Genomic DNA, 16,933 nt, shown 5'->3' with positions numbered 1-16,933 from the left:
TTTTTTTTTTTTTTTTTTTTTTTTTTTTGGTTTTTCTGTTTGCTTGTTTGTTTTGAAGCACTTGCTATGTTTATTTACCTTCTGAGACCTAGGAAGAAGCTGACAATTTAGTCCTTCCAATCACAGATCTAATACCCAGCAAATGGTAGGGGGCTAGTTCAAAGTAAAACACAACCTGTTAAGGAGGCCTGTCTGTTGTAAAACAGCATCTAAAACAGACTAGCCAGAGGTGGATATGGACACATTTTAGGGGTAGGAATCATGAAGGGATTTTTCCAGGGGTGAAAATTGCAGGTGGTGCTGGCATCTTGGCTATGCTATATAATAAAAGGGTAATATGCAAATTGACCGAACGGAACAACAGGAATGCCTACAGCTCCTCACCCCGGCTGGCCCGCCCCCAAGTGGGCCCCCACCCCAATGGAGGTGGGGCTGGCCAGGAAACTTCCCACGGCCCCTGGTCCTGGTTGGCCCTGCCCAAGAGTGGGCATCCTCACCCCAGCTGGCCTGGCCCCAATGGCCCCCATCAGGTGGTCTGGCTGGACCCCACCAGTGCATGAATTCGTGCACTGGGCCTCTAGTGTGGATATAAAAATAAAGTCACAGGAAAGGGAAATAGGAGGTGAAGTTTGGGAGTCCAATTTGGTTTATAATTTCTTGATGATTTTTTAAAAAATTTATGTTTCTTTACATTATGCTCTTAAACCCTGATTTTATTAACTGTGTTCTCATTTATCACTCTTCAGGTGCCTTTGAGCAATTTCTTAGTTAATATGGGTACTTACCACATCTCTAGAGATGGAAGTATAATTACTATTTTATGTATTCCCTTTACTATGCTGTCATGGTAGTTGACATCTCCTGCTTTAAACTATTAAAGAGCCCAGTAAAAATTATGTTATTAACTAATTTGTGTATTCTGTCTCAATTCATAGGAACAAACTCAGGTACAAAAATTTTATTGCAAAATATATATGTTCATTTTTTCCCAATAATTCTCATTCCAATGAATTCTGTATTCTCTCACACATTATTAATGAAAACCCAACAAGCCCTAATGTGTTCAAACATAATTGATATTGTAAACTTTCTCCTCACATGGAATTATTGTTTATGGCACTTGTTCTGATCAACTTTGTTATGGTATTATTGCTACTATTGCTAATAAGAAACAATGAGCAATATTTATTTATTTATCTATTTATTATTTTTGTAGCAGCATTTGTCTCCTTGGATAAGGTCATTCTTCACAGAGACAGACAATTCTTATTAATAGTGTATTTTGCTACAAAAAAAACTTGACTATCAAGTATTGCATGCCATTTATGAAGATCACATTTCAAGTGGACTGGCTAATAAATTTTCTGTGGTTCAAAGTACAGACTCAAAATCAAGGTGGTATGGTAACTATATCCCCTCTGTATTTTTTTCTGAATCTCCTCATCCAATGCCCTCGTTCAGAACCTTTTGCCAAAGTCTATTGCCAAATTGGTCTCCTACTGCTTGTCTAATCTATTCTGATTTATCCTCCTAATTATGGCAGAAGAGATGACTGCCTAAAATATTTCCTCTGATCCTCTTTTCTTGCATGATAATAAAATGATGAATTTTCTAATTTATTCCATGGTGGGTGAGGAAATATTTATATTATTTCTATACTTTCAAATTTACAAATGCTTGGTTTATGACCCAGGACAAGATTTATCCTTGAGAATTATTCATCTGCACTTAAGGAGTATGTATTTGTTGTTGTTGTTGTTGGGTGGAATGTTCTATCAATGACTATTAGGATTCAGTGATCTGTAGTCTGTAGTCTCATTCAAAGCTTCTATTCTCCTGTTGATCTTCTAATTGTTCAATTCTTGCAGGAGGAATTAATGGGCCAGATCTCCCAGGCACCCGTGGGTGTGAGTTGTGGGGTATCTCTGAAATAAACATTTTAAGAAGCCCCCATGGGAGAATGAGATGTGGTAAAAGGCTTTATTTGCGTGGAGTTACATCCCTCAGGTTGTAAAGTCCCATGCCCCTTAAGCCAGTCCTAGAAGAGGTGCAGTTGGGGTTCCAGTCGAACCAAAAGTAAGGCCTGTGTCCAGAGTTTCTGTTCCATGTGCAGCCAGGTGCAGTTGAGCGTCCAAGCTAATTAAAGCCCATTAGTCCACTGTGGGTCCCACAGGGCCATGAGCCATGTGGGCACAGGGGAGCGTAGCCCCTGCCACAGGAGTCACAGGAGACAGGTGTGCCAGAGAGCGTACAAGAGAGCATGCTTCTTTGTTCAGAAGTGTAAATATTCAGGTTTCTCAGGCTCACAGTGGCCACACCTGCCGTAGCCACTTATTTGTTCCCAGGTATGACCAACAGACAAGCATCTTCCCACATCACTCAGACTTTACTGGGCATGCAACAAACTGCCTTTGTCCAGTCCCTTCGCCCATGGATGAGTGGGGGACAGACTTGGAGAGTATTAACTTACAGCTTTCTAGCAAAGTTGTATAAATGGCATGCCTATGTTATCTAGTCTTTCCTTTACGCCTTTCTTGTTAATAACTGGATTATTATAACAGTATCATTATCTATTATCGCCGTGGTATATCAAACATTTCAACTATTGTTGAATATTCCTCCCTTCATTTGTGTTACTTTTACTTTGTGCATTTTTGTTTAGGTGCATATATGTTTGTAACTATTATATCTTCCTAAAGGATCAGCCTCTTATTATTATAATATGTCCTTCTTTTAATGTTTTTAAAAACTTTATTTTAAATTTTATTTTTAAAGCATTTTGTGTTTTAAACTCTGCTATGTCTGATATTAGTGTAGCCACCCCAGTTTTTCTGTTGTTTTTATGGCATATGCTTTTCTAAATTTTTATTCTCAGTCTATGTGTTTGTGAATCTAAATCTAAATCCTCTCTTCTATTAGAGAGCAGGAAACTTAATCAAACTGTTGTAGGTGACGGGAACAATACCAGATTCCTGACCAGTGGGGTCAGAACAAACCTGGGTTCAGCAACCTCAGTACTTGGGTTCTGGCTAGGAAAGAATTCAGAGTCCAGACCCAAACTGTAAGAGAACATTTATTGGGTAAATTACAGAAGTAGAAAAAGTAATTCCTAGAATAAATGGGTTTAGGAAATAAGTTATGGAGGTAAAGGAAGGGCTCTTGGAGCTTGGGAGTGAGGAAGGTAATGATAACATGCCTGGGAGAGTGGGGGGAGGGGAAAGGGAAAGGCATAAGCAGACTCCCAGGAGGGAGAGCGCACTGGGCCCTCCATCTTAAGGGTTTTTAGGGTGGAGACGTTAGGGGAGGTCCTGTGGGAAGATCCCAATAGAATATTCAGCAGTTTTCCAGGTGTGTCCTTTCAGGGTAGTGGTGTCCACTGATTGATTGGCGGGCACCAGAAGGTCATTATTCAATGCAGCTGGTCCTGAGATCAGCAGTGGCTGGTTTTGTTGCTTATCTGGGCCTGGAGCTGAAATACAACTGAGGCATAGATGTTAACTCTAGGGAAGAAAGGTCAGGGGGCCCAAACCTAACGACCAGAGATATCCTGGGGGTTGGAAAAGTCACCCTGGGAGCAAGGTCCCACCCTACAATTGATTGTCCATCGCTAGGCACCTGGGGGCTTTCCAGGCTGATGACCCTCTGTACCTGGTCCATTGTCCTTGCTCTGTTCATGTCTGTCTAACTGCCTACAACAAAACCAGTTTCAGTAAACTCAATCACTGTAGAGATTCTCAGTCATTGTGTTACTGGACAGCCTCTGCGTCAGGGGGTGGCTATCTTCTCCTTGGTTTCTATCAGTCTTGCAAGAAAGATGTCAGATGAGTGACAAATAGCAGTGTTGGAGCAAAGCAAACAAGCTTATTACCAGTACACTTGGCACAAAGCACATGCAGGCAACTCAGCTAGTCTAAGCCCCCTACCTTGTGTGGGTCCAAGGGGTTTTATACCCTTCCTCTTATAGGTTTTAAAGTTTCCTTGCAGATATCCTGGGTAGCAGGCTAGGTTTAAAAGTCCCCTTCTACATTGGTGTGACTTATCTCGGAATATTTATGCAAAGATTTGGTCATTTTATTTGGTAGATCTTAAAGTGGCTGTCTTCTTTGTTTAGTGGGTGAGATAAAAATCCCCCTTGTTTTGGCTTTGGCTTTAGCTGGCACAAATGGCACTAATTGGGTCTTTGTTCTCTATCTTCCCAGGCCAGGGTGACTTAAGCTTTGTATTCTCTGGTTAGGGAGGAGAGGTATTAACTATTTGCTCTCAAGTGTCCTTTGTTGGGGAAGATAAGGTCTTACAATTCCCAAGCTAGCTGCAAGCTGCCCACACTGGTTGGCCTTATTTTCTTGTCTCAGTTACCTCATTTCACTTGCCCACGGATTCTCCTAGCTTCTTACTATCCTGCCGCAATTTTAGCTTAAGCAGTTAATTCGGGATGCTAATTTAGTTCCTTCTCTTGTTTATCTCTGGGGTTAGTTTATAACTCTCAGGGGACTCTCTTTGCAGGTGCTAGGAAAAGACATGCTCATGGACATCTTGTGGAATACTCTGCAGTGTTCAATCCTGCTGATCCTCATGTGCGGCCATCTCCTCACCCCGACTTCTTCTGAGGCAACACTGTCCACTCCCCTCATCCCTCCAGAACCCGCACGTCATGAGACTGTCTCCTTCGACTCACTGCTATGCCTTTTTCAGGGACTCGGAGAAATCTGACCCTCTTTCATCTTTCTCTGGGACAATAGGAGACATAGAGCTTCTTTCTGCTTTAGACCCTTTCTCCCCCAGCAGGTATCTTGATTCTTTTTCTTCCAAACCACAATAGAGAGATCAACCCCTAAAGGGCTGATACCTCTCAGAGTTATAACAGAAAGCAGGGTGCAAGTGCCTATTGATATCAGATATTTAAACCTGACTAAGGGTTCTAGAAAGAATCTTCCTCGGAACATTCCATAAGGAGAAGAGGACAGGTGCAGACCTTTTCCCAGAAATATTAGCAATTGCTCTATTTTACCTTCTCTTTAACTTTGCCCTTATTCTCCAGGCCTAACCATTTTTTCATCTTTTCTGGGGTATACGCATTACATCTGGAGGTATTTCTTTTCAAAGCTTTTAAGTTTTATATATTGTAATTTGCTTTTTAAATGTGAAAGCCAAGTATTAGAGGGTTTTGTGTCCCTATTCCTTATTGATGATACTCCTTGGACTTAGCAGTCTGTGTTTGGAGAGGAAAGATGCAATGGGAATATAAATCAGGAGTGAATATGCCCTTTGGTTAAACCTCAGCAAGCAACTGGGCATGTGTTGCAGAACAGTAAGAGTTTGTCCACATGGTGCTGGCAGAGCGGGACATAGAATTTGAGAGGAGAAATATTGGCCAGTTTATTGATGAATAGCAACATCCAGGAGAATGGGAAGCTGATGATCAAATGCATGAACTCTTTGATAGGGTACAGACTATATAGGACAAAATCACAAAACAGCATGGTGAGGAGCTGGGGGTCTTGATGGGAGCTGACTGGCCAGAGGTGAGGAATAGATAATGAATCATTTCTTCTTGCCTTGAAGATAGCTCTGACACCTGTTCTGGTTTCCCTCTGTCCAGTCTGATGGGAAAGTTCCATCTTTGGGAGGATCAGGAACTGAAACATAACTTAGGTCAAGATGTGATCTTTATCCTGCCAGAGGTCCAGACTCTGTGACCATTAGCCAGGTATGGGGTACTGTCTTCTGCTGCCTTTCAGGTTGCTGGTTATCTGGGGGACAGGTGATGGCTCTAAATGAGAGAGAGAGAGAGAGAAAGAGAGAGAGAGAGAGAGAGAGAGAGAGAGAGATAACTTCCTCTTCTTGGGTCACTTTGTCCACCTTATTAGCAAACTCTCAGTCATTCTGAGAGGTTTGTAAGATCCAAACCTCTGCAAACTTTAATTGCCTACTGATATCATTGTAATTAGCTTGTTGTTAATAACAGGAAAGGAGCAAAAGAAAGGCCAGGCATTATAGGCATGTCATTTGGGCAGCTTCACCAGGAAGCTGCATATCACCCTCCCCAGGGAACTACCAGCCCATCCCCTGCAGATCAATGAAGGAAGGAACTGGACACAAGGGAGATGGATACATGTGCAATGAGTCAGGGTGACACAGGGAAATTGGCTGCCAATCAAGCAATTTGGGAAATCATAGATTGGCTAGAGCAGGCAGGGCCATTAGCAAACCCATGAAAATTTTGGGAATACATAATCTGCAAAGGAGCACTGTCTTTTAGCTCTTGGCTCCTGGCTCTCTTGCATTTGCCCATGTGGCCACAGCCATGTGGACCCCACACACAATGGACTAATGAACTGCAGCTGAGAACACAAATTAAGCTAGCCTGATGCTGGATTACACTGTGTCCCAACATGGAATGGAAACTCTGGACATTAGCTTTGATTTTTGCTCTGCGTAAGGCAAAAAGGGACAAAGAGAAATGAGATCAGGGTTTTGATTCCACAGAAATAAAGCTTTCTGCAATACCTCATTCTCCCATGCAAATCTCAAATAATTTCTTTTCTTGGGATATTACAAGAAGCCCACTCCACTAGCAACTAGTGTGGACAATGAGCTATCTCACCAATAACACTAGCACAGAAGATTAGGTAATTTCCTTATGCCACTCTGTGTGCTTATAATTATTGTTTTATTTATTATTCTATAGCAATATTATTTGCACTATTACTGCTATTGTTTAACTTCTCTGCCTTCCATTTTAGACTACCAGCACTGTATGTGCTAATTTTGAGGTTCTGTTACTGAATAATACACAATTTATGAGTGGATCAAGAGATAAATAATGAAGGAAGGAATGCCACAATGAAAAAACAGAAATCAAGAGAGAGGCATTAGCTACAGATATATAGCACAAATTGTATTAAAATTTTCTCCTAGTGAAAAAGTTTCCAGATCTTCTGATTTCTGGGAGATATAAATGGTTTCATAGGAACTTAGTGTTATTCCTGGATACAGAAGTCATTTAGGTCAGTAGAGTGGATTTGGGAGTTGTGTCAGGAGACAAGACTCTAGTTCTCATTTTGCCAACATGTTCTGTACACAGGTTCTTTTCTGTTAAGGGGAAAAATAGAAAGGCTCTATTATATAAGGAAAGTTGCCAATAGCTTATGATATTAAATGATAGAACTTTCACAGATCCAACATTGTAAAGTGTAAATTAAGACATGACTCTCTAACTCCTACCCTAATTCCTGAAGATATGGAACAATTTTGTGCTTTCCATCTGTTTATTGGGGACCTCAAGAGAAGCAATTCACATTGCAGGAGCATGTCTATAGATTTTTTGCAGTAAATAATCTTAATTTATTATCTAACTTAACATGTGTCTATGAGAAATGCTATTTTTGAACATGTAAGAAATCTGGGAAGGCCAAGGGGCTGTAGGTGTTTGCCACAGACCAAATTAAATAGTCTAAAAGATTTCTACAATAGCTTATTATGCACATCTCTTCTCAACTCAGTGTTCTAATGATAACATTTTGGTAGCTTGAAATTGTTCATGGTGAACACATTTATAAATATTTACATCATATAGATCAACAAAGCTGCAACCCATCCCTTATTTTATCATACCCCTAACGCATTTTATACCATTATTTGGGACAAAGATAATTGTGTCATCTATGATAAAGAAATGTAATTACTTCTCAAAAGCAATCAAATAACATTTTCCATTTTTGGACATTATAGTTTTCTGGGCTGCAATTCAGGCCCTAAGTTCTTATTCTGGTTTTACTATCTCTGTCACCTCATATAAACAGCTTTATTTTTTTTGATTCTGTATTATCAGTTATAAAATGAAGGGATTGAACTAAATGGAGTCCTAGTGATATTGTTATAATAACCTGGTTATTTTTTTTAAATTTTTATTTTTTTAAATATATTTTATTGATTTTTTACAGAGAGGAAGGGAGAGGGATAGAGAGTTGGAAACATCGATCAGCTGCCTCCTGCACACTCCCTACTGGGGATGTGCCTGCAACCAAGGTACATGCCCTTGACTGGAATCGAACCTGGGACCCTTCAGTTCGCAGGCTGACACTCTATCCACTGAGCCAAACCAGTCAGGGCAATAACCTGGTTATTACTAACAGGAAAGGAGCAAAGGAGAGACCAGATAATACAGGCATGCCATTTAGACAGCTTTGCCAGGAAGCTGCAGTTCACACTCTCCATGTCCGTTCCTGGCAGATCGCTGGGAGAAGGGTCTGGTCTGGACAATAGACATGTGCCCAGTGAGGTCTGGATCATGTTGTGGGACTCCCATGCTCTGTGTCTGCCCATGTGGCTCACCACCAAATGGGACCCATGCAATGGACTAATGGACTTTAACTAGCCTGATGCTACCTTGGACCCAACTCCACCATGAAACGGAAGCTCTGGAAATTGCACCTACTCTCGGCTCTGCTCGTCCCCCAGCTGCACCTTTTTCAGTACTGAGTTAGGGGCATGGGACTTTACAACCTGAGAAATGTAATTCCATGCCAATAAAAACCATCCACTCTCCTGTGCAAGTCTTAGAAAATTAATTTACTGAAGATATTACAAGAACTACCCCAATCCCACTAATGTGGGGGAAATTGGACCCACTGATTTCTCAGGCAACTCTACAATCATCCTGTTCCACTGATTACCTCAGGCAGAAGAAATATATGCTGGAGGCTACTTGCCTGATAACCCATGCAAGTTATTTTTAAATAAAAAGCCTGGTTAATGTCTCTTAAGAGAATGAATATTGGCCTTTATTGGTATAAATGCATTGCTTTTAGCAGACCTACCTAGTTATCTGCACAGGTGAGAAGAGGTGCTGTGTTTTCTTGTGTGTGTATGTTTTTTTGTTTTGTTTTTTCATGGCTTTTTATACCAACATTTTATATAAATTTATCTTGATGCCTTCAAAATCATTTTGATATTCACACTCTTCTCTATTTTTTCACATGCCTCCTCCACTGATGGCCTGAATTAATTCTGATCTGCATTTAAAATAATGAATACTCACTTATTATCAAATGATCACTATCTCAATCTTTATTATCATTCCTAATTTCTTTTTCTTATACCCTCACTATTGCTTTTGGGTGTAGACTTTGCAGAAAATTATAGGCAATTTATCCATTTACTTTTATTGAATTACTGATGCTAAAATATGCCCTCTTTATTTTGAATGTGCAAAAAGGCTGGCCTTAGGCAAAGTTAGAGTAGCTGAAGCTTGTTTTTATCATTCTTTCTCTGTTTTCTATTTCCAAAAATAACCATACTGAAAACAATAGGAAACAATGACAAATAACCACCATTGATTGAGTTTTTGTCATTGCAAGGCACTGTCTTATGGTGGTAGAATATCAATCCCTTTTTCACCCCAGTATGTCCCCCTGATATTACCCCATTCGGGGAATGGCCAGATTCCTGCCCTTACTACTTCTTAGAGGCCTTTGCTACTCCACAGCTTTCTAGTCCCTCAAATAATCTCTCCCTCCTGTCCAGCAGCCTTTCAATTTCCTAATCTCAGCTTTCACATAGAAATCACCTGACATAAGCATGGATAAATGTAAGAGAAAGTTTAAATGATTATAAGAATGTTTTTTATTCACTCTGGAAGATTGAATAAAAGAAAAAACAATACAATATAACAGCAGATATTTTCCTACATGGCATCATATAGCTAAATGGCAACCAACCACCCATCCTCCTTGCTACAGGTTGAGCTCTCCAGTGGCATACACTGACATAAAGTTTAAAGTGTAAGTGAGGTGTGCATATGGATCAACACCTATGAAATCAAAAGTCAGATTCTAATGCAGGCTCACAAATTCTCAGCGAAATTAGTGGAGAACTCTGGCATGAATATTGGCTGATGGAGTTGTCTCAAATTGGGTCAAGGGGCTGGGATTAGATACTCCATCTTGCTCAATGACCACAAAAAGGATGTCCTCAGTGAGGCTAGTTCCTGCAGTGAAGCACACTCTAGAATACCTGACAACTGGATGCTGTCTGCTGAGGGTACCTCAAGCTGGGCAGTAAGCAACCTCATTAAATGGAGGTTAGTCAATGTATCTTCATGCTGACCATACCTCATGTACTTCTTTTATTGTCAATTACCTTGGTTAGATAACAGGAAAATTACAATTGACTACATTATGATCCAATTCATGTACAGAAAGGTGACAAATTTAAAAGTTTAGAATTATCCAATATACTGCTCTTTTATTTATAAAAATGTTATATTGATTTCAAAGAAAGGAAGTGAGAGGGAAAGAGATAGAAACATCAGTGATAAGAATCATCGAACAGCTGCCTCCTGTACACCCCATACTGAGGATAAAGCCTACAACCCAGGCATGTGCCCTGACTAGAACTCAAACTGTGACCTCCTGATTCATGGGTCATCGTACTGCACCAGCCGGGCTATGCTGCCCTTTTTAGATCTCTGAGTTTTTAAATGCTTGTTCACTCTCTCTGGAATTTTAAAGTGACCCAATGTTCACCTCCTTCAATCCAAATATAAAAGCAGAGGTCCCTGGGTACTTGCTTGGTGTTGAGATAGTTGTTGACATTCACTGTAGAACTCTGAAACTTGGGTTTTCTTCTAATTTAGCTCTTCTGAAACAATCAGTCATTTGTGTATCAATGCTGTCACTAGGTTATGAACTCCTCAAGTCTGAGGCCATGCCTGAAATACAGGCATGTCACAGGGGTCTACAGCATTGCATAGATAGCAGCCAACAGAAACACATAGAAATCCCAAATGCTTTGTTTAGTGAACCTCAGCAATAGTCTTTCACATTTTCTAATTTTCTCCAGATGTATGGTATTGGCATCTTTTGCGTCTCAGGTTTTCATGAATTCCTCCAAAGCACAAACTTTGGTGGCATCAGAGGGTGTCAGTTGGTGCTGGGGAAGCCATCAAAACTTGAAGGAAGTGCCCTAGCTGGTTTGGTTCAGTGGGTAGAGCGTCAGCCTGTGGACTGAAGGGTCTCAGGTTTAATTCCACTCAAGGGCACAGGCCAGGGTTGTGAGCTCGATCCCCAGTGTGGGGCATGCAGGAGACAGCCCAGCCGATCAATGATTCTCTCTCATCTTTGATGTCTCTATCTCTCTGTGGGCATCGGGCCGAAACTGGCTCTCTGACATCCCCTGAGGGTCCTGATTGCAAGAGGGCACCAGGCCTCTAGTACAAAAAAAATAAAAAATGAAGGCGATCCAGGACACCAAATGTGTTCTGAATTGTGCTGACATATGAGCTATTGGCATGCAGCAAACCATGTGGAGTGCAGTACATGGTTTCTCCTCCAGAAGGGCTTTTTACTGTTGCCAACAAATTAATGAGGGTTCTGGTGGAGATAGTGTTCAGATACATCAGCACAGGGATGAGAAAATATTGCTGACAGTAGTCTGGTGGAAAACAGTCAGCACTTTGCATTTGATTGACTTCTTTGAACAGGTCCAACTACTCTGGCATCTCACCTTCTTTGCATCTCTGATATCATGAGCATTGTAAAGGCACAGGGTACAGGATGCGTTAGGTGGGAGGTGGAAGACTAGAGCACTTTAGTCTTTAGTCTAAGTCATTATCAGTGAGATTACTCTGCCTGTCCTCAGTATAGGTGGATGATCACCCCTTTCTCTATTCAATTTGAAGAAAGTTTCTTGATGCAGCAAAAGCAGCATTGTTCCTGTTTATTTTTAAGGCCAAACCTACTATGACAAAACTCATCCCCTCTTATCTACTTAACAACTCTATTCCCATAATTACCCCTGTCTTTCATATATTTTTTTCCTCCTTTCTTTAGGGCAGTGTCCTTACCTTTAAATATAACATAAGATCTTCCATCTTAAAACAAAATGCCTCTCTTGACACACCCCTCATCTGTGCATTTTATCATACTCATATAAAAACTTCTCAAAGAGGTTATCTTCTGTGACTCTACTTCTTTATCTATTACTAGAGGCCTGGTGTACGAAATTTGTGCACAAGTACGGCTCCTAGGCCTGGACTGTGATCAGGGCCATCTTCCCCAGCTGCCGGGAGGTGGCCTCGCCCTGCCCCCTGCTGCCACCCACCCCCAGTTCACCATTTGCCATCGAAGGATCTGAGCCTGCCGGCCAGAGGGAGGGACTGAGAGGTGGTCAGTACGCCTCATAGCAACTGGTCCAGTGGTCGTTCTGGTTGTTCCACCGTCCGATTGATTTGCATATTACTCTTTTATATAGAGAGACTAGAGGCCCGGTGCACAAAAATTTGTGCACTGAGGGGGGTGGGGAGGGGGGGGTCCCCCAGCCCGGCCTGTGCCCTCTCGCAGTCTGGGACCCCTCGGGAGATAACGACCTGCTGGCTTAGGCCTGCTCCCGGGTGGCAGAGGGCATGCCCAATCCCTAGGTGCAGCCCCTGGTCAGGCTCAGAGCAGGGCCGATTGGGGAGTTGGGGCACCGCCCCCTGTCACACACAGAGCAGGGCGGATCAGGGGGTTGGGGCGCTGCACCCTGTCACACTCAGGGCAGGGCCAATGGGGAGGTTATGGCTCTACCCTGTCACACACAGAGCAAGGCCCGTGGAGGGGGGTTGGGGCGCCACCCTCTATCACCCACAGAGCAGGGCCGATCAGGGGGTTGGGGCGCCACCACTGTCACACTCGGGGCAGGGCCGATGGAGAGGTTATGGCTCTACCATGTCACACACAGAGCAGGGCCGATCAGGGGGTTGGGGCGCCACCACTGTCACACTCGGGGCAGGGCCGATGAAGAGTTTATGGCTCTACCCTGTCACACACAGAGCAAGGCCCGTGGAGGGGGGTTGGGGCGCCACCCTCTATCACCCACAGAGCAGGGCCGATCAGGGGGTTGGGGCGCCACCACTGTCACACTCGGGGCAGGGCCGATGAAGAGTTTATGGCTCTACCCTGTCACACACAGAGCAAGGCCCGTGGAGGGGGGTTGGGGCGCCACCCTCTATCACCCACAGAGCAGGGCCGATCAGGGGGTTGGGGCGCCACCACTGTCACACTCGGGGCAGGGCCGATGAAGAGTTTATGGCTCTACCCTGTCACACACAGAGCAAGGCCCGTGGAGGGGGGTTGGGGCGCCACCCTCTATCACCCACAGAGCAGGGCCGATCAGGGGGTTGGGGCGCCACCACTGTCACACTCGGGGCAGGGCCGATGAAGAGTTTATGGCTCTACCCTGTCACACACAGAGCAAGGCCCGTGGAGGGGGGTTGGGGCGCCACCCTCTATCACCCACAGAGCAGGGCCGATCAGGGGGTTGGGGCGCCACCACTGTCACACTCGGGGCAGGGCCGATGAAGAGTTTATGGCTCTACCCTGTCACACACAGAGCAAGGCCCGTGGAGGGGGGTTGGGGCGCCACCCTCTATCACCCACAGAGCAGGGCCGATCAGGGGGTTGGGGCGCCACCACTGTCACACTCGGGGCAGGGCCGATGAAGAGTTTATGGCTCTACCCTGTCACACACAGAGCAAGGCCCGTGGAGGGGGGTTGGGGCGCCACCCTCTATCACCCACAGAGCAGGGCCGATCAGGGGGTTGGGGCGCCACCACTGTCACACTCGGGGCAGGGCCGATGAAGAGTTTATGGCTCTACCCTGTCACACACAGAGCAAGGCCCGTGGAGGGGGGTTGGGGCGCCACGCTGCCGGCCGCCATCTTGGCTGACAGTTAATTTGCATAAGGATATGCTGATTAACCAATGGGAAGGGTAGTGGTTGTACGCTAATTACCATGTTTCTCTTTTATTAGTGTAGATGTGCTCCAATCCTTCCACTTCCAGGGAAAGGGGCAAAGGAGGGTTGCTGAAGGTGATAAGGGAGGCAGCAGGGTGAACTTTTTTGAGGGGGAGAGTTTCCTCCTGATGAGGGGCTTCAAAGGACAGCAGCCTCCTTCTGCTCCCTCTGTCTCCAGAGACACAATTTCTGATTGGCATCTGGCAGGACAGAGCAGTTGCTGATACAGGACTGGGAGCGCCTTTCTGTATGCAGTTCCCTGGAGAGTCTCTTCCTGCCAAGGAAAGCTTTGTTCTAACCATTTCTCCCAGAGCCAGGGCTACTGGGTGGTCTGGGGCAGGAGGGCAGAATGGAGGTGGGACAGGGCAGGGAAGGGCAGGAAGAAGTATAGGGTAGCAGACTGGGGGGTGGGGTTGTGGGAGGGAGAGGGTGAAATCTGTGTGTGTGTGGGGGGCTTGTGCAGAAGGAGAGTTGGGGTCAGCATAGAAAGGTTTGGAGGTATTGGGGGAGTAAGAAGGACCAGCAGATGCCAGAACAGGGGAAAGGGCCTACGGAATCAGGTGGGGGTCCTGAGGGTGAGTATAGACTAAGTCCCTTCCCCAGACCCTGCCATCCCAGGTGGCTAGTGGGAGGGTTCCATAGCGAGGTGCTGACCCCCTTACACTTCGTGTCTGAGGTTCCAGAACATGTGGCCAACACACCCCGCCCTGCCACCCACTCCAAAGTGCTAGCATTTGGAATGCATTTGCAGACACATGGATTGTTTTTAATTCACTCTGTTTTCCCACTTGTCATTTTCTATTGAAAAGGCAGATTCTGTTGGTGTGTGTTCTTTGCGGGGGCGACAGGGGTGTTCTCCACAGGCAGAGATCCGATGAGAGATAGAGACAAAAGGCCCAGCGAGACATGGGGAATGAGTAAACCGGATCGGAGAGCAAGGAACGGGAGAGAGATACACAGGGTGAGACAGACAGGACACAGGGTGCTGTGGATGGAGATAGAGCTTCCGGCCCAGTGAGAGGGCTCATTCAGCGGAGCAGCAGCTCCCTGAGTGAGTTCACCCCGGGGAGCAGCTCCCAGTCTCTGAGTCGGTGAACTGAAAGCCCAGGATAATTAGAGCTAATTACATGTGTGCAAATAGCTGCAGTGGAGGCCATGGGCTGGCCACCCCTTCCCCAGCCTTCCCCCTGTGATCCCGACCCAGCAAGGGGGCTTTGCTGGCACAGCTGGGGCTGAGTGCCTGGGGGAAGGGTGCACAGGCGGAGAGCCCCTGGGGCCCAGGGGTTGGGGTGAGCCTTCCGCCTCCAGAGCACCCCCTGGGATTACACACTCCAGCGTGCTCTGCGGCCCCAGGATGGCAGGTCGTGACTGGGTTAGGAATTGGACCAGAACTTGGTCCGAACTCCCCTTGGCCTTGTGCATTTGGTTCCTTAGGTTTCTATTATATTGGCCTCCTGAGTATTCCTGTCTCTGGGAAGATTCGAGATGGTGCTCTCCTTGTATCTTGCCACGGGGAGTGCCTGTCTGGAGCTGAGGCCATGGGATGAGGAAGGGGCAGAGTCTGGTGCTTGGCATTTGGTGACCAGTTTGTCTGCCTGGATGCGCCACAGGACCCCGAAAGAGTGACTTCTCTGAGCTTTCATTTGCGCGTCCACACCCTGCAGCCTCCTCTGAGAAGCGGAGTCCAAGGGGAAGGAGAAAGGTGTGAATTCCTCACATGTGAATGAGGCCTGAATCAGTGATCTAATTTTGTGGTTTCAGGAGCCTTTGGAGGGTTGGGTTGGAGTGGTGGTGGGGTAGGGTTTTATACATCTGTAAAGGCCTGGTGCATGGGTGGGGGCTGGCCTGCCCTGATGGGGGCCCTCGATTGGGGTGGGCGTCCTCTCTGGGAGGTGGGCCGGTGGGGCGAGGGGCCAGAGTGGATCTGGTCGTTGTGGTCATTCTGGTCATTCCACCATTTCTATTGCTGGGCTTTTATTATATAGGATTTTATCTGAGACAGTCCAGTTGAGCTTTTGTCTCTGCCTCTTCCATGGAACTATTCCCGCTCTTGTCAACATCACCAATGACTTACATTTTTTCAAGTTCAATGTTCAGTTCTCAGTTTCTATTCTATTTGAGCTTTCAGCAACATTTAACCGGCTTGATTATTTCATCCTTCTGCCAACACTGTCTCTGGCACCTAAGATAATGGTTTCTTCAATTAAAAAAAAATCTAATCGATGAGGTTTTTTGTTTGTTCCCTTTGCTGAGTCCACCCTGTCTTTATAACTTCTACATGATGGCATGCCAGAGGATTAAGGTTTAGACTTATTGTCATCCTATCTACTTGATGCCATAGGATTTCTCCTCCAGTCTATGGTTTAAATGCTACTTATATGCTGAAAAGGCTCAAATAATTCTGGTAACAATCAGAAACACATTTATATCACAAAGGACTAATATTGAACACTACATAATTGAAGTCATCTAATCTAATAAAAGAGAAACATGCAAATTGACCATATGTTCGCTACACCCACCAGCCACTCAGGAGTGAATATGCAAATTAACCCAACTAAGATGGTGGTGGCCATGGAGCTGGAGCGAGCAGGAGGCTTGGGTTGCCCCTGGCGATGGAGGAAGCCAAGCTTCCCGCCTGCCCTGCTGGCCTTGAGCTCCACTCAAGGCTACAAAGTTTCAATTATAGAAGATAAATAAATCCCAGATATCTGCTTCCAGCCTGCGGCCGTGGCCAGTCTGAAAATGGCCATCAGCCCCTCACCCAGGCTGGCCAGGCACCCCAGCATGGACCTCCACCCTGAAGAGGCTGTGGGCAGCCTGAAAATGGCCCTCAGCCCCTCACCCAGGCTGACCACACCCCCATGGGGTGAGGGTCCCTGCTGGGGGGCTTGGCTAGCCTGCAAACAGCCATCAGCCCCTCACCCAGGTTGGCCAGGCACCCCAGCCAGACCCCCACCCTGATCCGGGACACCCTTAAGGGCAAACCAGCCGGCCCCCACCTGTGCACCAGGCCTCTATCCTATATAATAAAAGGGTAATATGCAAACTGACCCTAACAGCAGAACAACGGAATGACTGGTCACTATGACACACACTGACCACCAGGGGGCAGATGCTCAATGCTGGAGCTGCCCCCTGGTGGTCAGTGTGCTCC

The 16,933-nt window shown here is 45.4% G+C and overlaps 1 long non-coding RNA gene across 1 annotated transcript in view; it reads left to right on the top strand.

Moving 5' to 3' along the window:
• Positions 1-8,517: 8,517 nt before the first annotated feature.
• Positions 8,518-16,933, top strand: part of LOC106727314 — an 11,426-nt gene continuing 3,010 nt past the window's right edge. Inside the window, exons 1-2 of the long non-coding RNA XR_001363485.1 lie at positions 8,518-8,549; positions 11,565-11,571. This is a non-coding gene — a long non-coding RNA (uncharacterized LOC106727314). The remainder of the gene's footprint in view (positions 8,550-11,564; positions 11,572-16,933) is intronic.

Source organism: Myotis brandtii, unplaced genomic scaffold, assembly GCF_000412655.1.
Source record: "Myotis brandtii unplaced genomic scaffold, ASM41265v1 scaffold402, whole genome shotgun sequence".
NCBI lineage: Eukaryota > Metazoa > Chordata > Mammalia > Chiroptera > Vespertilionidae > Myotis > Myotis brandtii.
The sequence above is the reverse complement of the archived record's forward strand: the minus strand, read 5'-3'. Positions and strand labels throughout refer to the sequence as shown.